We start from the raw sequence: 23,682 nt of genomic DNA, 5'->3' as shown, positions 1-23,682 counted from the left end.
TCTGATAGAACTCTGCACTAAACCCATCTGGTCCTGGGCTTTTTTTAGTTGGGAGACTATTAATGACTGCTTCTATTTCTTTGGGGGATATAGGGCTGTTTAGATCATTAACCTGATCTTGATTCAACTTTGGTACCTGGTATCTGTCTAGGAACTTCTCCATTTCATCCAGGTTCTCCAGTTTTGTTGAGTATAGCCTTTGGTAGAAGGATCTGATGGTGTTTTGGATGTCTTCAGGATCTGTTGTAATGTCTCCTTTTTCTTTTCTGATTTTGTTAATTAGGATGCTTTCCCTGTGCCCTCTAGTGAGTCTGGCTAAGGGTTTATCTATCTTGTTGATTTTCTCAAAGAACCAGCTCCTTGATTTGGTTGATTCTTTGAATAGTTTTTCTTGTTTCCACTTGGTTGATTTCACCCCTGAGTTTGATTATTTCCTGCCGTCTACTCCTCTTGGGTGAATTTGCTTCCTTTTGTTCTAGTGCTTTTAGGTGTGTTGTCAAGCTGCTAATGTGTGCTCTCTCTAGTTTCCTTTTGGAGGCACTCAGAGCTATGAGTTTTCCTCTTAGAAATGCTTTCATTGCGTCCCATAAGTTTGGGTATGTTGTGGCTTCATTTTCATTGAACTCTAAAAAGTCCTTAATTTCTTTCTTTATTCCTTCCTTGACTAAGATATCATTGAGAAGAGTGTTGTTCAGTTTCCACGTGACGGTTGGCTTTCTATTATTTATTTTGTTATTGAAGATCAGCCTTAGTAAAAATATGGAACGCTTCACGAATTTGCGTGTCATCCTTGCGTAGGGGCCATGCTAATCTTCTCTGTATCGTTCCAATTTTAGTATATGTGCTGCCGAAGCGAGCACCAAAGTTTCTTTTATGAATGTGTGTGACCTTGCATTTGGAGCATACTTGTTCAGAATTGAGAGTTCATCTTGGTAGATTTTACCTTTGATGAGTATGAAATGTCCCTCCTTATCTTTTTTGATAACTTTAGGTTGAAAGTCAATTTTATTCAACATGAGAATGGCTACTCCAGCTTGTTTCTTTGTACCATTTGCTTGGAAAATTATTTTCCAGCCTTTTACTCTGAGGTGGTATCTGTCTTTTTCTCTTAGGTGAGTTTCCTGTGTGCAGCAAAATGTTGGGTCCTGTTTATGTAGCCAGTCTGTTAGTCTATGTTTTTTTATTGGGGAACTGAGTCCATTGATATTAAGAGATATTAAGGAAAAAATGATTGTTGCTTCCGGTTATTTTTATTGTTAGAGGTGGGGTTATGTTTATGTGGCTATCTTCTTTCTGATTTATTAAAAGATTGTTTTCTTGCTATTTCTAGGGAGTAGTTTCCCTTCTTGTGTTGGAGTTTTCCATTTATTATCCTTTGAAGGACTAGATTTGTAGAAAGATATTATGTAAATTTTGTTTTAAAATGGCATACCTTGGTTTATTCATCTATGGCAATTGAGAGTTTTGCTAGCTACAGTAGACTGGGCTGGCATTTGTGTTCTATTAGGGTCTGTATGGCATCTTCCCAGGATCATTTCTGGCTTTCGTAGTCTCTGGGGAGAAGTCAGGTGCAATTCCGATAGTTCTGCCTTTATATATTACTTGGCCTTTTTCCCTTACTGCTTTTATTATTCTTTCTTTGTTTTGTGCATTTGGTGTTTGGATTATTATGTGATGGAAGGAATTTCTTTTCTGGTCCAATCTATTTGTTGTTCTGCAGGCTTCTTGTATGTTCATGGGCATCCCTTTCTTTAGGTTTGGGAAGTTTTCTTCTATAATTTTGTTGAAGATATTTATTGGCCCTTTAAGTTGGAAATCTTCACTCCCTTCTCTACCTATTATTCTTAGGTTTGGTTTTCTCATTGTGTCCTGGACTTCCTGGATGTTTTGGGTTAGGAGCTTTTTTCATTTTGCATTTTCTTTGATTGTAGTATCGTTGTTTTCTATGGTATCTTCTGCACCTGAGATTCTCCCTTTTACCTCTTGTATTCTGTTGGTGATGGTCACATCTATAACTCCTGACCTCTTTCCTAGGTTTCCTATCTCCAGAGTTGTCTCCTTTTCCTATTTCTTTATTGTGTCTACTTCCATTTTTTAGATCCTGGATGGTTTTGTTCAATTCCTTCACCTGTTTGTTGTGGCATGAAAGACTCCTGAACACATTCTGAGAAAAGTATTTGTTCCAACCTCTGCCCTCTCCACAGATTGCACCCTGATACCTTAACGATGATTAATGTTGATTGCTAAGATCTATAGAACCATCGAGGTTAGTTATAGAGTGAGGAACTAGGGGAGATGATGAATCTCCCTAGGACAGGGAAATAGAACATTATAGATGGATGGGGTGAGGGGCTGGAATAGGAAGATCAAATGGGGGAGGGAAGAAGGGGACAAGGGAGAAAATATGGAGACAGAGAGCTAAAATTAAGGATCATTTGAGGAGTAGTGTGGATACAACCTAATGTAGTAGTAGATAGAAGCTTCCTAAAATACATACATATATGAAGGCGATCTAAAGGAAATCACCAAACAGTGGAGGAAATAGAGGCCCAACTAGGCATTTCATAACACCAAATGATGCTTCCAGTACCAAGAATGTATCACAGCTCATTAAGTTATTGGCCAAGGAGGTCCCATGAGAATTCCCAAAGAACCCAGGCTGTTGACAATACTACAGATTGTTCTTCACAAATTAACAAATCCCTGTTGCTGAAGACAACATGCATAGAACTTTAGCCCCTATAACTAGTGTCCTTAGCACAGGAGGGTACTCTACATGCTATCAAAGGAGAAATGTAAACAGCAGTACACCAATATCTACTTTGTCATAAGGCCTACTCCATGACATGGAACACATACAAACACTGCTTGGGTGACTAAGAACCTGAGACTAGATAGCCCAAGCATCTAGGGAAAAACCAAATTCCATTGTTCTACTAAAAAAAAAAATAGCAATAAAATGACTCCTAATGACATTTTGCTAGACTAATAGGTCAGTGCCTTCCTCAACCATCATTAGAGAAGCTTCCTCCTATATCAGATGAAAACAAATACAGAGACTCAAAGCCATACATTGTGTAGTGAGAGAGACCTGGGAACACTCAGCCCTAAATCTGATCTACATCATGACTCAAGGAAACCTGTGGAAGAAAAGATAAAAGGAGTTTAACAGCCAGAGGGGATGGAGGACGCCAAGGAAACAAGGACCTCTAAATCAACAGGATTAAAACATATATGAACTCAGAGAGACTGCAGCAGCATACTCAGGATGGGTATGGATACTTTGTATGTATATTATGACTTCCAGTTTAGTATTTTTATGTGATTCTTGAGTGTATGAACGAAAGGATCTCCAAGTCTATATTTACCTTTTGTGCTTTTTCTTGGGCTCTTTTCTTTCCCTTTGTTTGTTCTGTACAATTCCATTCTGTCACTTTTTGTTTTATCTTATTATATTTTACTATTTTATTTTATTTTATTGTTATCCCAAAGAACCCTGTTAGCTTTCTGTCTTACTCAGGGTTTTACTACTGTGAGCAGACACCATGACCAAGGCAACTCTTTTAAGGACATTTAATTGGGATTAGCTTACAGGTTCAGAAGTTCAGTCCCTTATCATCAAGGTAGAAACATGGCAGCCTCTGGCAGACATGGGGCTGGAAGAGCTGAGAGTTCCAACTCTTGTTCCAGAAGCAGCTACCAGAAGACTGGTTTCCAGGCAGCTAGGATGAGGATCTTAAAGTTCACACTCACAGTGACACACCCACTCCAACAAAGCCACATCTCCTAATTCCCTGGGCTAGGCATACTCAAATCACCACACTTTCTAACAGAGAGAGACAGAAATAGGGTAGGGCCAGAAGGAAGGGGTGGTGGGGAGGAACTGAGAGAAATTGAGGGAGAGGAAATCTTAATCAGGATGTATTCTGTAAGGAAATATACTGTCTATAAAAGGAATAAATTGTGGCACAGTATACAGCACAGAAAAATCTATCACTTAATTCTATTTGAGTGGACATCTTGGTTGCATTAAGTGTATGTATCTAAGGTGAGTGTGATCTTTACTACAGCCTCTTTCTAGAGCTCTTCAGTGACTTAAAAGAAGCCTCTCCCATCCTCTGAAACCTCTATTCTGCTTCTTGTCCATATGAATTTGCTTATTCTATGTGCCTCACAGAAGATTATGACAGTGTTTTACGTTTTCTTTAAATTGTAAGTTTACATTTCTGAAGGATGACATAGAAGGAAATCATTAGAAATGAAAGGGTGGTTCAGAGAAGAAGTGGAAATGAATGCTAGAAGACATAGACAACATTTTCAAGAGAGGAAAACAGAAGTCTGGGCACCAAAAAAAAAAAAAAAAATGAACAAAGGTAAAAAGAAGGAACTAAAGTCAGACACAAGCAGGAGTACTGCTGGAGACACCAACCTTTGCTGTCCCCTCCTTCGCTGCCCTGCCCTTGATGCCCCTCCCTCCTTTGCTGCCCCACTCCCTTACTGCCCCCACCCTTGCTGCACCCACTCCCTTGGTGCCCCTCCCTTTCTTGCTACCCCTGCCTCCCTTGCTGTCCCTCCTTTGCTGTCTCCCCCCCCCCTTTCTGCTCCTCACTCCCTTTCTGCCCCTCTCTTCCTGCCTCCCTCTTTTACTGCCCCCTCCTTTGCTGCCCTTCCTTTGTTGGCCCTCCTTCCCTTGATGCCCCTCCTTCCCTTGCCCACCCTCCCTCCCTTGCTGCCCCCTGGTGTTTCAACATTAATTTTTGCCAACAATATTTTGCCTTTTACATGTTTCAGGATCGAAGGCTTGCACATCTTTTATTAATGTTTTCATTAGCACACAGAGTAATGGTTTCATTATGACATTTTTAGATGTACATAGCATTATGCTTTGCTCTTATTGTCCATCCCCATTGCCCTTTCCAGACTCCTCCTCTTACTGCTTAAATTTCTCTTCTACTTTCAGGCCCAATGTATCTCATTGCCTTCCTTTAGCCCCCTCATCCTCTTCTGTCTTTTTGACTTTGTTATCCTATGTACACATATGTAAATTGAAATCTAGATTTTACCATGAGAAAAGGCATGCAATATTTATCTTTCTTAGTATGGCTTATTTCACTTACTATAATTATTGACAGGAATTCCCATTTTTCTGCAGATTAAATGATTTCATTCTTCTACATACATGAATAAAACTCCATTGTTTACACATACCACAAAAATAATGATTGTCAATTTGACAGGCTTTAGAATCACCTAAGAGACAAAAACTTTAGACATGTCTTCATGACTGCATTAATTGAGCTGGAAGAGTACCTTAAATGAGGGCAACACCATTTCTTGGGCTGGGATAATAAAAAAAAATAAAATAAAATAAAAAGTAGACAGTAACAAAACACTAGCATTTATCTTGCTCTGCATCCTGACTGAAGATGTATGTGACCAGCTGCCTCAAATTCCTGTTGCCATGGCTTCCTCTCCATGATGAACTGTACCCTGGGATGGTTAGCCAAATTAACCTTCCCTCCTTAAGTAACAGCAATGGAAAGGTAACTAGTCCATCCCTCCATTTCCATACCAAAGGACCACCTGTATCCTCTATCACTCCTGTGGCTTTACTCAAGTTTAAACAAAATATGTTCAATAAATTCTCGGGTGGACCAATGGGCCTTGCTCTCAAGAAATGCATGATATACAAATATCAAGTAGCAACATATAAATGTTCTCAGTGTTCTTTCTAGTTTGCTTTTATGTTGACATGACTAAATACTGACCAAAAGTAACTTGGGGAAGGAAAGGGTTTATTTAGCTTAAAGGTCATAGTCCATCATCAGGAGATGCTAAGGCAGAAACTGAACGAGACATAACTTGCTTTCTCTAGCTTGCTCAGCTACCTTTCTTTTTTCTTTTTTTTTCTTTTTTTCTTTTTTCTTTTTTAATTCTTTTTTATTAGATATTTCTTTATTTACATTTCAAATGCTCTCCCAAAAATTCCCTATACCCTCCTCCCGCCCTGCTCCCCTACCCACCCACTCCCACTTCTTGGCCCTGGCATTCCCCTGTACTGGGGCATATAAAGTTTGCAATACCAAGGGGCCTCTCTTCCCAATGATGGCTTACTAGGCCATCTTCTGATACATATGTAGATAGAGACATGAGCTCTGGGGGTACTGGTTAGTTCATATTGTTGTTCCACCTATAGGGTTGCAGACCCCTTTAGCTCCTTGATTACTTTCTCTAGCTCCTCCATTGGAGGCCCTGTTTTCCATCCTATAGATGACTGTGAGCATCCACTACTGTGTTTGCCAGGCACTGGCATAGCCTCACAAGAGACAGCTATATCAGGGTCCTGTCAGCAAAATCTTGCTGGCATATGCAATAGTGTCTGGGTTTGGTGGGTGATTATGGGATGGATCCCTGGGTGGGGTAGTCTCTGGATGGTCCATCCTTTTGACTTAGCTCCAAACTTTGCATCTCTAACTCCTTCCATGGGTATTTTGTTCCCTATTCTAAGGAGGAATGAAGTATCCACACGTTGGTCTTCCTTCTTCTTGATTTTCTTGTGTTTTGCAAATTGTATCTTGGGTATTCTAAGTTTCTGGGCTAATACCCACTTATCAGTGAGTGGATATCTAATGACTGCTTTTGTGACTGGGTTACCTCACTAAGGATGATATCCTCCAGATACATCCATTTGCCCAAGAATTTCATAAATTCATTGTTTTTAATAGCTGAGTAGTACTCCATTGTGTAAATGTACCACATTTTCTGTATCCATTCCTCTGTTGAGGGACATCTGGGTTCTTTCCAGCTTCTGGCTATTACAAATAAGGCTGCAATGAACATAGTGGAGCATGTGTTCTTATTACCAGTTGGAACATCTTCTGGGTAGATGCCCAGGAGAGGTATTGCTGGATCTTCTGGTAGTACTATGTCCAATTTTCTGAGGAACTGCCAGACTGACTTCCAGAGTGGTTGTACAAACTTGCAATCCCACCAGCAATGGAGGAGTGTTCCTCTTTCTCCACATCCTCGCCAGCATCTGCTGTCACCTGAATTTTTGATCTTAGACATTCTGACTGGTGTGAAGTAGAATTTCAAGGTTGTTTTGATTTTCAGCTACCTTTCCAATATCAACCAGTTCCACCTGCCTTGGGATGACACTACCCACAGTGGGCTGGGCTCTTCTATATCAATTATCAACTAAGAAAATGCCCTCACAGACATGCTCACAGGCCAGAAGTAATTTCTTAATTGAAGTACCCTCTTCCTAGGTGTGTCAAGTTGACAACTGAAACTCTGCGAGGTGTTGTATATGGAGTTATAAAAAATATAAAGGCATATCTGGAAACACAAATATTTGCATCTCAGCTGTGAATTGAAACTCCAGTTTAAATTATAATTCATTTTTACTGTAGTGTATTAAGAACAAGGTTTAGAATACATTTTTCAGAGCTATCTCAGAGAAAAGTCATTATTCTCTATCTCCCTGCAAGCAAGCAGTCTGGTTCTCAAAGCTCACACAGGTCCTCTTAATGGAATTGTGTGCCTCCAAACACTGGAAATGTAAAATGCACTGGCATCAGTGAAGATGAAAAGTCAATTTCACATCACAGCAAGAAAGTCATTTTCCAAGAAGTTACACAAGTCAGCAAACAAAAATTCTCAAGCCTTTGGCGCTGGCCTTGTCCAGGGAAATAAGTCTTGAATTTAAAGGGGGAAACTGTCTAGAGAAATTTGGATGAAGTCACCTGTCTAGACATTGACAAGAGCAGTGACAAACTGTTGAAGCTAAGTTCTCAAGCTCTGCAAGGTTAACAGAAATGTCTGTAAGGACGGCATGTAGCAGACCACTGAAGGCTGTAACTTGCCCCCAAATGCATAGAAATCCTGTCAATTATAAGCTAGTGAGCTTGACTTCCATCATCAAAACTGACAGATGAAAATGAGACACTTTTTTACAAACTTGATTTCAAATATGAGTTGTCCGCTGTGTCTCAAGTTTGCCAATGTCAATGAATCCACAGTAGCCTGCCGTGTGTCTGATTTGGCTACTGGATAGAAATGTTAGAAGCCCACTATAAGGGGAACTCTCTTTCCCTCTGCCCTTCTCAGCTGTGTGGTTCTCCCAGTACTGACCTACTGTAGACTCCATCATTAGCGTGGAGCCTAGTCCAACCAATCCATGAATGCCATAAATCCTCAGAAACAGTATGTGCATTTGTTGATTTTAATCATATGAAAAGTCTTCCTGATGAACTCAATACTAGGACTTTTGCTGTAACCACCAAAAAAGAGGGTCTGTCTTATCTCTGGAATTGCCACAGCAACTAGGGGTTTGACGAACCAGTATGGATAAAGATAACGTGGAGACAGACAGAACTGACAGAGGGAACAAGAGGTACTGGGCCAGCTTCATAGCACTCTAATTCTGCCCTAAGTGAAGTTAAATCTACTACCAGTTATTTGACATGGCATAGTAAATTCTCTTTTTTGTTAACCTAGTTGGACTGACATCCTGGCTACTGTCATTGTCATTCTCTCTGTTCCTGGAATATCATACCTACCCTTTGACTTCAGTCATCCAGGTTTTCAACCTGGCCGTGAACAAGCTTGCTCTTTCTTGGACTAGCAGAAGTTGGACAGCAATAGTTCAAACTCCTGATGACTTCACTCTTCACACTGCAGATCCCACTCTAGAGCCCTGTTTCAATAACTGGTTTTTGCTTTGTTCTTGTAAATACACGGTCACTGGTTGTATGGAGTGCATTATTGCCTTGGTCTCTGATACTTAAATTATTATCTTCATGAAACTTGCACACAAACACAATCTAGCCAGCCATCCACAATTCTCACTTGCCTAGGATTGTACCCATAAAAGAGAGCAATTGAATGTACTTACAATAAAACATCTACCTAATTATTTATAGAGCTGCCAGTGTCCTGTCCCAAGTTCATCCCTATTTTGTGCATTCAGCCCTATCTGTGAGCAGTGGTTGCAGCTGACTCAGAACTTTTTCTAAAAGACTGAGTTCCATTGAAAATATTCCTCTCCAGAACCCTGGAGACCAAAATTGTCCCATATCAGTAAGCAGCTGAGAGACAATGACTGATGGCAGCATCCTTATTTTGGACAAGACAAGGTCACATACAATTAATGTATGTGGAACTGGCTTCAGTCAGGCTTGCCCCGAAGCTTATTTTTTATATATATAAATCTTTTTTCCATTGCTTTCTTCTATTTCTCATCCTATCATCTCACCAGTCTCTCTTTTGGGAAATCTTTTAAAAATCAATTTATATTGACTTTGTAAATTTACTCTATGAAACAGACCAAACAATATTTGTTAATACTGACATTACACAGAACAAAGAGTACCTGAATCACATGCCATACCCAAGAGAATTATAGACATTCACACTGATGGTATGAGGAGAAGAAAGGGGACACATTGCAAAGTGAGTTAGCTGAGGAAAAGCCTAGATCAGTAAAGCAGGAGCATTGAATGGACAACAATGGTTGGGAAACTAAGAGGAAAGTACCCAGATCATTGGCATTTTCACCTTAAATACATGTTCACTCAGAATGCCATGGCTGGTCATCACTGCAAGATAAATCAGAATCTGATTTCCTAACGTGAACCTCATGCCTGAGTTCCAGACTTTTATATTAATGAATCAGTGCCAGACTGAATGCATAAGGTCGGAAAGGGTTGCAAAGTATTAACTCTAAACAGAAGAAAGGGAGAAAGGAAAGTAATTGTCCAAAACTGTTCTCATTCTCTGGAATATTCTCCTATGGAGAAGGAGTTTCAGGTAGGGACTAATTCCTAAATAAGACTGAAGGATAAAATCTTTGAAAAGGGATGAGGTAGATGAAGGATGCAATAAATAACAGGTCAGCCAATAGAGGGACTCCTGTGTATAATAGGATCGCTGTAATGGGTAATATGACCTCATATTAATGACAGTATTAAAGGAGTATTTCTCAGAAGCTGAGAAACAGAGAGAAACAGTGTGACCATTGCCAGTGCCTCAATCAAAGTACCTAAGACTTCACAAGGAAACTCCCAGGTTTATGTTTTTTTCTTTTTATACTTTTTCAAAATGAACATTCCTCTACAAATAGAAATGAGGGGTAAGTCCTTGGAGCTGTGGCAGTCAATTAATTCTTGGAAAGTAGGCTGTCCAGAGGCAGAGCTGGTTTCTTAAAGTGGAAACGGTAATAAAGTAGTTGCTTGTTGAAGAAGAAAACTTTTTACAGCAACTCCACACTTCTAGGATCTGAAACCTCCCTGTAGCCCTAATTTCTATGATGAGAGTCTTTGCTGTAGCCAAACACCAAAATATCAAACACCAAGCACCACTGATAAAACACTCAGTAAACATGAAGGGAACATGTGGCTTCAAAAATGGCATAGAGTAGGGAAACCCCAAGGCATTTGTATTGTACTTGTCTTGTGCCCAGTGTCTCCTGCAGTAATGCAAGTGTTAATAGACACAGTAAACAAACTCCATCCTTCCCTTATCATTTGTTCTTATGAGCCCCCAAATTTCCTGTCTACAGAATAGTTCTGATAGGCCACCAGGCTTTCCTTCATAGGCTTACATTAAACAATAAAATCCACATCAGACCTTTTAGTTTAGAGGTTTTTTTTTTTTTTTTAATTCCTAGTTACCATGAAAGCATGCCTCAAAAAGGATCGTATCCCCCCGACATACACACACCATATACAAAGCTGTTAATTATCTTTAATTATGTTTATTAGTTGAAAATGAAAAGAATGTAAAAATAGTATCATCCACACACTGCCAATAATACAACCAACAGAGGGGATGTTCACCATGATAGAGCACATGAACCTATGGCAATCTCTTTTTATTGCATGCTTTACACAGCCTGCTCTAAACTCGGGTGGGTCTGGTTTTCTAAGGAAGCAGATGGATGTTGGTGGATATGTGACCTGCCCACAGCAATTACACAGTTTTATGGAGCTTTAAATCATCCCAAAGTTAAAAATCGAAAACAAAGTTTTGGAGCTTGTCAAAACCAATCTAATTAAAAAGCAGCAAATGTGCTAAGGAGCTAATATGTTTCTAAGTGAGATAACTCAGGAACTGTTGGATGAAAAGCATGGTGGGATCTTGCTGACATGAATGAGTAAGAAGGAGAATAAAACTGACACCTCAAAATGAGAGATAAGTAAACCATTTGAAGGACTAGTGGGATGTATCTTAGCTGGGCCTGGATCTAATAACTAATGAAGTACAAGATCAGTGCAGGGGAGGTACCTCAGGCTGGAAAGAACTTATCTACTAGGAATGAGGACCTAAATTTGACCATTAAAAACCAAACAAATAAAAATAGGTATAGTGCAATGTGCTTGCCATCCCAGTCCTGGGGAGAGAGAGACAGGGAAATTTCTGAAGACACTGGCAAGACCACCTCCCTATCTTCTAGTTCCAGGCCAGTTCGAGACATTGTCATTAGAAAAAAGAAAAAAGAAAAGAAACAATAGTCAAGGTTGCCTTCCAGTCTTCTCATGCACAAACATATGAACCAACATAAAAATACAACTCAAATTAACACACACACACACATGGGCACACGGGCACACACACGGACACATACACAAAGTCTAAGGGCAAGTCCAAGGAAATAGATAATTTCTGTGAGGGGAAAAAAAAAAAAAAGAAAAAAAAAATTCACAAGTACCTGTCCAAGGTACTGAAGTATTAATGACCAAAATTGTGGCTCAGTAATCCAGAAAGAAAAAAACATAAACAAGGCATTACGGTGCAATAAGAGATGGATATAGTTTATTGATCTCTTTTCTGTAATATCCATTGTGCTAGGTAATGTTTGGAACTATGATTCATAGTGGACTCTGACAGAAATGTGTTTACCAGCTCCCTGTCTGCATCTCTAACTTTTTATTTAAGTAAACATCCGTGGAGCAAACATCACCTGCCAGGATTATTGTTGGTAATTTTACATGAATTTCCTCATGAGTCACTTGAACAAAAGCTTAATTCTGAGAACTTGCTTGTAAGAGGGCCCTCTCAGCAACAGATTGTTGGAGTGAGCATTTTACTCAAATTGCTCTAGCAGTGCTTTTCCTTTCAATGTTGATCTTAGTTTATTATTCTCACATCATCTTACCTCTTTAGAAAATGAAGATATTAATGGGAGGAGTGTGGCTGTGGCCATGAAGACCAAGGAGTAGTTGTATCTGCCTTCAGAAAGAGTCCTCAACTCACATGTGGACAGAAACTAGAAGCAAAGGGAGCAAGACATTTTTTTTATTTCAGTTCTACAAACGCTGGTTGAGAATCGTCTACATTGTGACCTTAGTTTAAAACCATTCAATAACCATATGTCACCTTCAGAACAAAATCCAAGCACCTTCTCTTAATCCATGCCATCTACAATCTGTCCAAGTGGGTCTCTCCCACTTCAGCTGGAGTCATGGCCTCTCACTTGGTTTGTTTCCGAAATACCCACTTCCCTTTAGTTTCAAATTGCCAAGTGTGTTCCTGCTCCAAGACATTGTGTTAGCTTTACTCCCAGTCGGAATATTCATCTCCCATATGTCCAGGTGGCTGAATCTTATCTCAAATAATACCTGTTCTACAGCTCTGTCCTGATAGTATAAAGTAGCTTAACTGTATCCTCCGTATTGGCTTTAAAAATCTCTTTTCTATGGCATTCACACCCATCATCATCTCATTAATGGAGTATCTCTGGGCTTGCACTTATGCTCTCTCCCTTTCTAAAATTAAACAGAGGCAGAAGCATTTTTTTTAGTGTCATTCCCTATGACCTAAAGTAGTCCGGTGTGAACCTGGAGGAAATGGATTTTAGCAGGCTGACTGTTTATTATTAGAAGGATTGGGGAAAGCCATTCATTTTCTGTGCTTCAGTTTCTTTATCCACAAATATTAAGATTCTAGCAAACAACCTTATCTAGCTTCAAAATAGCATGTTTCCATGATGCTAGGTCTTTGGTGGATATTATAATAAAGAGAATATACCCTGAAATTACTTTTTAAATGATAACCCTTTGTGCAAACACTAAAGTTACAAAATCTAAGGTCAAGGTTGATCAGAATGAGCCCAGCTGAGTTCAGGCATAACCTCTTTCATTCATTGCCTAACCAATTCAGGTTTTTTCTGTAATGTACATCTTGTCTACTTTAAATTTCATCATAAAATTTACATAGCTATGTGATCGTCTTTTCAGTTATCTCTACTGGCCAGACATGTGGAGAGAAGGCATCTAAGTTTATCAAACATTTAATGATGGCTTGATGGTCTCAGCTCTTGGTGCTATGGTTCAGCAGCTCTCTGAGGTAAAGAGGATTAAAATTTCCCCCTAGGAGCACAATCTATTCTGCACCCTCCTTTCCAAGAAGTCAGTGGGACTTCCAAAGAAAACAGCCATCAATATTGCACTCTTCTCCAACATTTATCAGAGGCATTATTAAAGCCTAACAGGCACTACCAAGATTGCCCTGACCTTTCTTATATGTTTCCTCATTTGATCTTATTCTTTTTGTAGCAGTTTGAAAGCATTTCTTCACAGCCTTCTTGTCTCTCGTGTTGATGTGGGGATGTCTAATCCAAGATAACTTGCCTTCACTGATGGGTGATGTACTCTCTTCACTTTGTAGGAGGCAAGAGAGCCCAGAGCATGAGGCTCCAGAACAAGACACTCCCTACACCTCATTTCCCTGCTATCTGAGCAGTTCCTTGAATTCCCTGTGATGCACACATCCTCTTGTGTAAGGTGGTGATAATAAGAACTCCAGTTGTTAAGCATTGCAAAAGCTAATGTACTCAGCCCATGCAGCCTTTCAGACAGTGCCTGAAAGATAACTGAGCTGGGTAAATGTTTTCTGTGACCATCTTTGTATTTCTCTGTCTGTCTGTCATTCAATCTGCCTGTCTGTCTCTGTCTATCTCTCTGTGTGTCTCTGTCTCTCTCTGTGTGTCTATCTATGTCTGTCTCTGTGTGTGAATGTGTGTCTACATCTCCATTTCTCTCTGATAGAATTAAATTTTGCTTCCACATGTAAAAAATGTCTTTTTTCTTTATTTATTCTGCCTTGCATTTAATGAAGTCTTTAACCAAGATTTCTTTTAAAATCGTCGTTTAAGCCCAGAAAATTTCAAGCCGTTATTGCTTCATCTTTAGTCTTCCTAATTATTTTTGCATTTTCTTGTAGAGATGCAGCATAAGGTTGCAAACACTTCTCCAGCACTACCTTCCACTCTAATGCCTTCTGGGAGAGGTCCTCAGGCTGGTGCTCCAGCTAATCTGTCCTTAGACCATAGGCATTCTGCTATGCTCTCCATCTATTGTTCTTTATTTTAACATCCCATTTTCCAACCATGCATTTCAGTTCGATTCTGTTTTATGGAATTTTTCTCCTGCTTCCCATCACCAATATTCTGTCTTATCTCCAGAGGAAAATTTATCATGCTTATTTTGAATTTATGACCTGCCTATGCCATTAATTTTTATTTTATATGAATCCCGAATCTCATATTCTTGTCTTTCTTTTATAGTAACTGTGCCTGCAGATAGGTGGTTAGTCTTTCTGGTGGCATTATTATTTTGCCCTACAGAATTTTAATAGTGTCAGATACTGGTTTATGTCACTCACAGTAAAGGTGTTTCCCATTGGTGATACTGACCACTGCAATGGGTAAACACATAAAACCAGTGTATTTAGCAGAACAGCATTATATATAACACCATTACTTTCTGTGTCAGTCATTGAGTGACCTACTGGTACCACCTTTAAAGAGACTATAATTACAAATTAACACAGGTCTAAGTTGTTGAGATGCAAAAAAATAAATAAATAAAAACTCTGCAAGTGACTTGTGAACATGGGCATATACTTCATTTTAAATCCATACATTCTGGCTGTGGAAAGATGGGGCATACAATTGTTTCTGATAGAAAACATAGAATAAATATTGTAATTAAATATTTTATTTTATCCTGTAATATAGGAGTCTAAAATTCTAACGGGTTGTATCCTATCTGTACATACATCTCCAGTAGGCCATTTCACATTTAATTAAGCCATAGGTTTTTGGGATGATGAGGGTCGTGATAATCACTGGTCATTCCATAGACATAGGGCCACTATTACACATCATATGATGTGAAAAGTATTTCTTGGTCAGAAGCAAAGGTGTGTGTAATAGCATGACCACAAGTTAGGTCAAGTAGAATTGGAAGGATAGTGGTGTGTGCACTAGCATGGGCAATAATAGACAACCTACTCTCAGAATGACAGTCTCCTCAGGCAAGACTAGACCTTGATGATGGAAGAAGTCCAATATAACCAACATACCACCCAGCGGCTGGCCAAGAACTCAGGAAACAGTTCAGTATCAGAGCTTACTGCTCCATTTATTAGGCAAAGTTGGAAGCTTACCAGCAAGGTAAGCCTGGTCATTCTTATTAGTAGCAGACTAGATGTTAAGTCAATAGGCCAAGGATAAAGAAGCAATGCAACAGGAGTTGGTATTAAAGTACTATTAAATACTCAGTACATGACAGAAAGCTTAGCCCATAAGGTCAGGCCTCAATTTTCTCTAAAGGCCCAGTAAGTAACCAGTGTTCACCTCATAGAAGAATAATTACTTGAAGAAGCTGGAAATACATTCATTCCTAAAATCATAGAAGTCTGAAGAGTGACTCTTCTGTCAGTGCTCTCTAGGAATATCATACAATCTCCCTATTTCCTTGGAATACCACAAGTACCATTAATTGGACAGATTAGGAGGCTCCAGAATAACCTGCGCCACGACTGGCACTTGCTTTCATTTTCAGAGAAAGGTGACAGCTTTCAGTTCACTACAGATTTCTCATTGGCATATCCAATGTTTTATATGTAGTTTCAAAATTCGGTTCAGTACTTGGACATAATATTCCATTAATCTTTGAGAACTTCACACATGCATTCAATACATTTCATCATGTTTACCTCTAACTCTTCACCTAGCCCTATATCTTACCCTTCCCACCTTCACATCCTCCCTTCTCATAATCTTCTGTGTGCTGCCCAGATACCCATGGATGTGGGACTATGCCCTAGAGCACATCTAACACCAGGGGTGCTGTCCTCAAAGAAAATCAACTCTTCCTCTCCTAGAAGTTCTTGGCTGACAATTTCTCCTCAGCTAGAGGTGGGCGATCATGAGCCCTTTGCCCTCCATAGAAGATAGACTGTCTAGCTCTAATTCAAGTCTTGTCTAGCAGCCACAGCTGCTGTGAGTTCATGAGTACAGCAGCCCTGTCCTATCCAAAGGATGCTGATCCTTGAGGCATTGAGGAGAGGGGTGTGATGTGCATGTCACTTTTATGGCTGACATATTCCCTGCTTTTTAACCAGTTGTGAGTTTCTGCATTAAGTTCTGTCCACTGCACAAAAAAAAGCTTTTTTAATGAGGTCTGTGGGCTGAACTAATCTATGGATATACACAATATTAAAATGCCATGTTTTTCCTTTCATTTTTCAAAGTAAGAGTAATAAGTGTTTTTCACCTTAGAGGCAATATCTAACATTCTCAAGACCACTGAACACTTAGAAACATCTCCAAAGAAGAAAGACATCAATTTTACCAGTTTGTTTTCTACCCTGTAATTCACTTGTATCTTTTTTAACTTATGCCTACTCCTGTCTCACCACATATGGTCAGCATAATTTCAATAACATATCAACCCAGTGGCTTCAGTCATGAGATATCCAGATCATCAAGAGACCTGTGAGCTATGGAATGACATGGAGCAGGAAAATTGGCGTTGCCTTGTAGCATCCTTGTGATAGGTCCATGCAGAGCCTGCAAGCTATTGCTCATGGTCATGAAAATTGATATGGAAAAAAAGAGTCATGTCAGTGGCTACATCCTGTGTGATAAGGTGTCATGGTAACTCCTTCAGTAAAGGTGGTACATGGGACAACAATGACAATCAAAATCTGATTGGCCCATGGACATTCTTCAGTATCCATCTGACTTTTAAAAAGACCAAACTGGCACATAGAGGGGGATAGTGATAAAATCACCATCTCTCTGCCCTTCATAAAAGTCTTTGATGGTGAATTGGAACTTAGAAATCCACTTCCCACTACCCTTGCCCCAGTAATAGGGCATTGCTTTTGTTACAATCTTGGTAGAATGAGAGTAGAAGTCCCAGAATCTCTACTTATCCCTCACCAGAAACAGCCTCACACCTTCAGTCCAAGATCAAAATAAGTATTTTTAAGGTTTCTGGGTATATTGATTCTGGATACACCAAACAACTAAACAAAGCCATACAAAGGATCCTTAGAACAGGAAGGCCCACTGTGAGTTGCTCACCTGACCAATAAACACATATTGTAACTGATAGACTGTCATGAATTTGGGTTTCCTTAAATGAAAATAGAGTAAAGATGATTGAATATTTAGAGCAGAACATTCCTCCAGGACCAAAGTCACCAGGGCTACCTGGGCACCAAGGAACATTGCTGTACAGAGATCATTGACAGAACATTGGTACATCTAGAGTTCCAAGTGCATAGAGAGTCAGAACTAATAAGTTCTGTGAGACTTAAATCTTTTCACTGATACTTAAATCTTTTCACTGACTCCAAACCCTGTTTGTTACTCTATTAATATGGTAGCCAACTTATATAATTTCTCTGTTTCTCTGCTTCAGGTTAGGGCCTGCTGCCTGCATCACAAACTTAACATCTACCATAAGCCAGTTTCTATTTGACAAACACTGGTTGTGACCTGCCCTAAGGAGTTCACACATCACAGACCTCCAATTACAATAAGATGGTGATGGCTATGGCCAGGGTGGGTAGATGTGGGTGCTTCATGTGTACAGGGGTCACAGATGGCTTCTTCATAATCCTACATTGCAATCTCTTTTCACATTGATCTCTCAGGCTGAAAATCAATTGCTAACTCAAGCTTTGAATGACCACAGCACAATGCTATTATAGCAGCTATTTTGAGAATGCAAGATTCAACTCGAAGACTTGCTCACAGACCATTTCTTTTGTGCTCTACATAAAGAACTCTGTGGAGCAGTCAAAGGACTGGCTCTTCCTTTCCTCTATATCTCAAGGATCTTTATCTAACCTTAACTTCTAGCATGGGCTTCATAAGCCCAGTGGGCTGGAACCTGAGGCAAGATGGCCTTCTGGAGCTAAGGTCTGTATACATAGGAAAGTCTAGACAGGAACAGATCAAGGCAAACTGAGCCACTGAAAAGTTCTACAGTGGTTTAATGTTCACTAAGTACAGAGTGTTTAAGGGGTCTTCAATAATGAAAAATTGGCATGAAATAAGACTCAGGAGCATAAACACGAACTCCTAGAAATGTCAGCAACGGGCAAATTTGTAGCACCAGGGATTATGATTTGCCCTAGAGAAGTTAAAATAAATATGGGCTTGTCCCTGACCATAAGTCACTGAATTTCTAGAGCTGAAACAAAACAATGCTTTGCAGCAGTTCTCCTACCAAGACATCTAACTCCCCAGGCTTAGTGCAAGGATGTAAAACAGGTAAAAGCCACTTCTACAGAGGTTGGGGTGAAAGCGACTGGCTTGGGGAGATGGCTCTTCCTTCAGTCTAGCATCTTGCCGGCAGAAACCTAAATGGTCTGGTGACTGAGAGCCTGACAGATCATTCTGTTAAGGATACCTCTGTACCACTAAGCATATTTGCCCAGGAACCCTTTAATATCTAAAAACCAGTCACTACCATCTTCCAAAATGAGTGCTCCAGTAAACTATGTGTAGAAGCATGGCTTTTGGACATTTGCACACAATTGAGCACTTAATAAGCATGAACTTGTATTGATCACTAATGACTTCAAATAATCAAGCATAGATTAATTGGTGAGGAGCCATTAGAAAGAAAAACATAATTTTTATATGAGCTTTGCAATGAGACTCATCCACTTATGCTGTACACATGGTGGTGGTGTTTAGATTTTCCCTATAGCCTCTGCCCAATCCATCATTCTCAAACCTATCTGTCCTTGTGTGCACAATCCATACTTTCCACAAGAACATACTAAAACCCTTAAATAGTTACATACATTGCTTCCTGAACTCCAGAGCATGTTAAAAAAAACCAATTCAACAACAACAACAAAAAGTGTGTCTGTGTACAGAATAGTGAGACTGTGTCCTTTGTAGGGAACCTGGAAACAATGACTACACTCCGTCTTAAGATGAATCAGTCTGGTGCAACTGGCTGTAATATAATCTTGGCAGCATTAAATGCTATAAAGGGTGCTAACAGAATCCGTACATATTTCCTGGAGGCCACCATAACCTCTCTTCTGCTCCATTTCATAATCACTAATCCATTATCCCTATCACTACCCAGAGTAACTGTGCTAAAGCATATGTTACATCACAATAAAATACCTGCAGTATTTCTTCAGTCTTTGACTCCCTGTCACACCATATAAGGCAATTCCCAAGTCTAGCCTCTGGAGACCCCAAGAAAGTAGTGTTGCTTGAGTCAGATAAAGCCCATTGTCATGCACACCATGAACTTAGTATGTCCTGACAAAAGAGCCACAACCTTGCAAAGTTTGCACGACTCAGCTTCTCTGTTTTCAAAGCTCAGCTGAGGTCTGCCCTTTCTGAGCCAGTTGGCTAGGTCAGATACCATTATTGTTTTCCCGCAATGCATCGTGGGACTCCGGCTCAGCTCCTTTAATGATGCTCTCCATCCTTAGTGTGGTGTGAGCTCTTCAAGGATAAAAGCCTTGCCCTCTGCATCTATTTCTTCTATCTAGCACTGACTCTTATCTGGCCATTACCATACTCAGTAATCCTTAATGGATTTGGACAGGGGGACAAATTACTGATACTGTGTTGCCCTTTTTAAAACTGAAGTGCTATAGCACACATACCACCATATGAATGAGAATAGATCTAGGGGTATGGCATACGACTATGGGGGCAAAGATGGGGGCCAAAGAAATCATGGTATTAAAGGAGAAAATATCTACATTACAATCATGTTGGGTAACTATATTCTGTCTGAGTAACATCATATGCACCTAAAATATAGTCCTGAAATACACCCAGGAAAGGACAGCATAACTCAACTTTGCTTCTCCTATCACAGCAGGTTCTGGGCCCTAGTATCTGTTTGTTGAAAGAATTAATGAATAAATTAGTGAATAAGCAAAAAAATATGTCCCCCATACCTGGAGGGAAAATTTTCAAAACCAGACTTAAATAGTCCCTTGGTTATATGAAGAAAGACAAATGCTACCAGGCTCAGAGGCTGTACCAATCTAATCTTTCCCCAGAGTGGTAGAAATGGAACAAGCTAAAAGGCATTGTTTACAGACATATACATTGTATGCTCAGAGCCAGCTGATGAGTTCACTATTTACCCGATTAGTCCTGGGGCTAGCATTCTAATAAACTGGCATCATGTAGGTTACAACCTCCATTCATAAAATCACCTCATTACCTTCCACAGGGACAAACTAACAGGGCCAGTCATTCATCCATAGTCCATCTGCATGGGGAAATAGGGTAATAGTGCCACCCTGATTCCCAAAACTGCTGTGAGAATCCCACACCTGGGGACAGGCAGCTGCTCATATTCAATATTCAATATGAATATGGATAGTTGGCATCAGGAAAACTACAGAGAAACTGGAAGACACTGGTACTAAATCTGCAGGCTGGATGCTGGTCAAACCCAGGAACATGGAAGTAGATCTGCTGTGGAATCCCTGCAGAGCTAATGGTTAGGTAGGAGATGTTGGCTTGTACCTGAACCACTCTGAGACTCAATGTCCTCATTTGCAAGGTAGAAATAAAAACACTCACCATTTTTTGTTGCTGTGACATGTGAGAATTAAATGACAGATGCAAAGCATGTTATGCACCTCAGCCACCATCCCACTAGGGAGAACCAAATGCAAAAAGAAGACACCTGAGTGTGGAACAACCATCCAAGCACAGCATGGCTCTGGGAGAGGTGTGCTCCCACTGTGGTGTCAGGAAGATTCCAGAGCAATCCATTTATGGTTAGATGTGCAAGTCAATGGATTGATAATAGCCTTGACTAATGCAGATAGACTATTGTCTTTGAGACCCCAAGAGGTCTCAGGAGCCTCTCAGAAGAAACTGAAATGATCCTCTGTGTTGTGTGAGAAAGAAATTCACTCACTGTCACCAATGAGCCTTTCTTTATCTTGGTGTGAACTCAGCAAGACCAAGTTGGGGAAGTTCATGGTCCACAAGCAAATGGTTATACTGAGGAAGAACATTCCCCAAAATACTTCTAGAGCTCAGGTGACTGATGATGATGATGGCGATGATGAGGCCATCTACAAATGCTTAGAAAATGATGAGACCATATAAAGTCCCAGATGAAAATGAAAGGTGATTCCTGCCCACCTAACATCTACTAAACAGCCATTTATCAACATCTATTTTCAGAAATATGAAATAAACAAGTGTGATTGAGACATACCAAGCAGCCCATAAGGGATATGCCAGTGCATTTACAATAGAATGCACGATTTTACTACACCAGGGGTATCTTTGAAGGGGACTTTAAAAACATCTTCATACATTTAGCAAAAATGACTAGATGTCTATGGAAATGACTTCATCCTTGTATTAAAAGTAGGAAGTCATTCCTTGAATGCCCATAATTACAAAATACAAAATAATTTTGCAACTTAATTTGGCCACTCATTAATTCATTGAAGTAGTGAAAAAGGGGGAATCATTAAGCAGATTCTTCTCATGAGGAAACAAAAAACACATATAGGATAAATCTCTGTAATATTGCTAGATGGTGTGGCAAAATCTGTGGCATATCATATCACTTGATAATGACAGAGAAACTTAGGACAGGTATGGGGCAGGTGCACTCCATTCTTGCTGTGTAAGTCACTTGTGCGTTACAGCTGCTTTGGAGGTATACAGAACGAACCCCATTTCACAAGGATGAAAAATGGGGTTCCGGGAGTTAAGTCAACTGCCAAAGGTAACACAGAGGCCAGGTGGCAGATGCCAATTTGAGTAATGAAACACTCTTCTGAGGACCTCTGTTCTCTAACACTGAAAGAGGCACAGGTCAATGTGGATCACTTTATATAGAGTGTGCACATGAGTGAATTACCAAGTGCATAACTGCTATGCCTTGGCAGACAACGGGGCCATCATCTCTCTTTCACCATGTCTATTGGTAACTCGAGAGACGAGGGAAGATGAGCTCCCAGAGACTAGAGGAGTTAAAGTGAATGGAGGAATCCTTGTGTCCAGCCTGAACACTGAGTAGGCTGATCAGCTCCCCAGAACAAAATTTAATTTGTTCCATTCTTTCTTCCCTTGACGTTCAGAAAACTGTACCCTTTTCCTAAAAACTGCCTGAGGGGATAAATACAATTAATGTCTTGATTAAAATTATTTAATCAGGTGCCATGTGCAGTAAAAAAAAAAAAAAAAAAAAAACAGGAGGAAAAGGGAAACTCACAGTAAAAATTGCATGAGCAGTATTCTTGTGTTCTACCTGAGGCAATCACAGTGGAGTCAGAAGGCCAACAAGAAGTTAGGCAGGACCTGAGCCAAATGATTATAGAATGGGATTTGGAAAGAAGCGTCTGTTAGGAGAAAAGAATAAGAGTTCTAGACTCTTAATATTCAGATAGGTGCAACGTCTACATTCACCTGCTACTAACTGTGATGTCAGCAAACCACTTATTTGTCCTTCCCTCCTTCCTCTCTTTCTTTTCTTTACAAACTTTTCATTCAACAAATATTTACTTACCATGACCACTTGCCCTGTGCTACCCTTCTCGCAAATGGTGGAATAAGTTAGCGAGCAACAGTCCATGCCAAAATCAATAGGGACAAATCTGAGGCAGCAATAGCACCAAACGCAACGTTACATCTCTGGTAAACCCAGTGAAGAAAGAAGAAACCAATAAGGTGTATCAATGAAGTATCTGGTCCAGGCTATAAGGTAATGGGTTGTTGCTATAAGCTGAGGCTTAAGAAACAACAGCAGTTAACCTGAGCATGCGCAGAAGAAAGATCATTACAGGCAGAGCTAAGAGCTCAAGCAAACGCCTTCTATCAGGAAGAAGCATGGTGTATCCTTGACATCTTAGAGAAATGAAAAGGCCAGTATGCCTGACATACAGATGTGCACAGGAGAATGGGTCTGTCAAGGGTAGAGTGAACATACAGCAGGATACCTTAGCATGTGTTAACCTTCTTATCCTAAAGTTATGATTCAGCTAAAACTCCAGTTTCTAGGATGGGTAGACGGGTTACAGAGATAAGCAAGCAGACATACAGGGGTAAAGATATCACAGCCTCGGATCTTCAATCTATGCCTGTAAAAACACACTCTCTGAACCTGACAGTCATTTCGTGTACTGTCAAACTTTTGTCTAAAATGTGTTTGGGATTACCTTTAAAAATAAAAGCAGAGGGGCTGGTGAGATGGCTCAGTGGGTAAGAGCACCCGACTGCTCTTCCAAAGGTCCGGAGTTCAAATCCCAGCAACCACATGGTGGCTCACAACCATCCGTAATGAAATCTGACGCCCTCTTCTGGTGTGTCTTAAGACAGCTACAGTGTACTCACATATAATAAATAAATAAATCTTTAAA

The 23,682-nt window shown here is 40.0% G+C and overlaps 1 non-coding gene across 1 annotated transcript; it reads right to left on the bottom strand.

The window, feature by feature from the left end:
- Positions 1-753: 753 nt before the first annotated feature.
- LOC115029521 (U6 spliceosomal RNA) lies at positions 754-860 on the bottom strand. The gene has a single exon (XR_003835082.1). It is a non-coding gene; the product is annotated as a U6 spliceosomal RNA (small nuclear RNA).
- Positions 861-23,682: the final 22,822 nt, after the last annotated feature.

The sequence above is a fragment of the Mus caroli genome, unplaced genomic scaffold (genome assembly GCF_978045245.1).
Source record: "Mus caroli unplaced genomic scaffold, Mus_caroli_1 scaffold_16, whole genome shotgun sequence".
In the NCBI taxonomy this organism is placed as follows: domain Eukaryota; kingdom Metazoa; phylum Chordata; class Mammalia; order Rodentia; family Muridae; genus Mus; species Mus caroli.
This window is presented reverse-complemented; position numbering and strand designations above follow the sequence as displayed.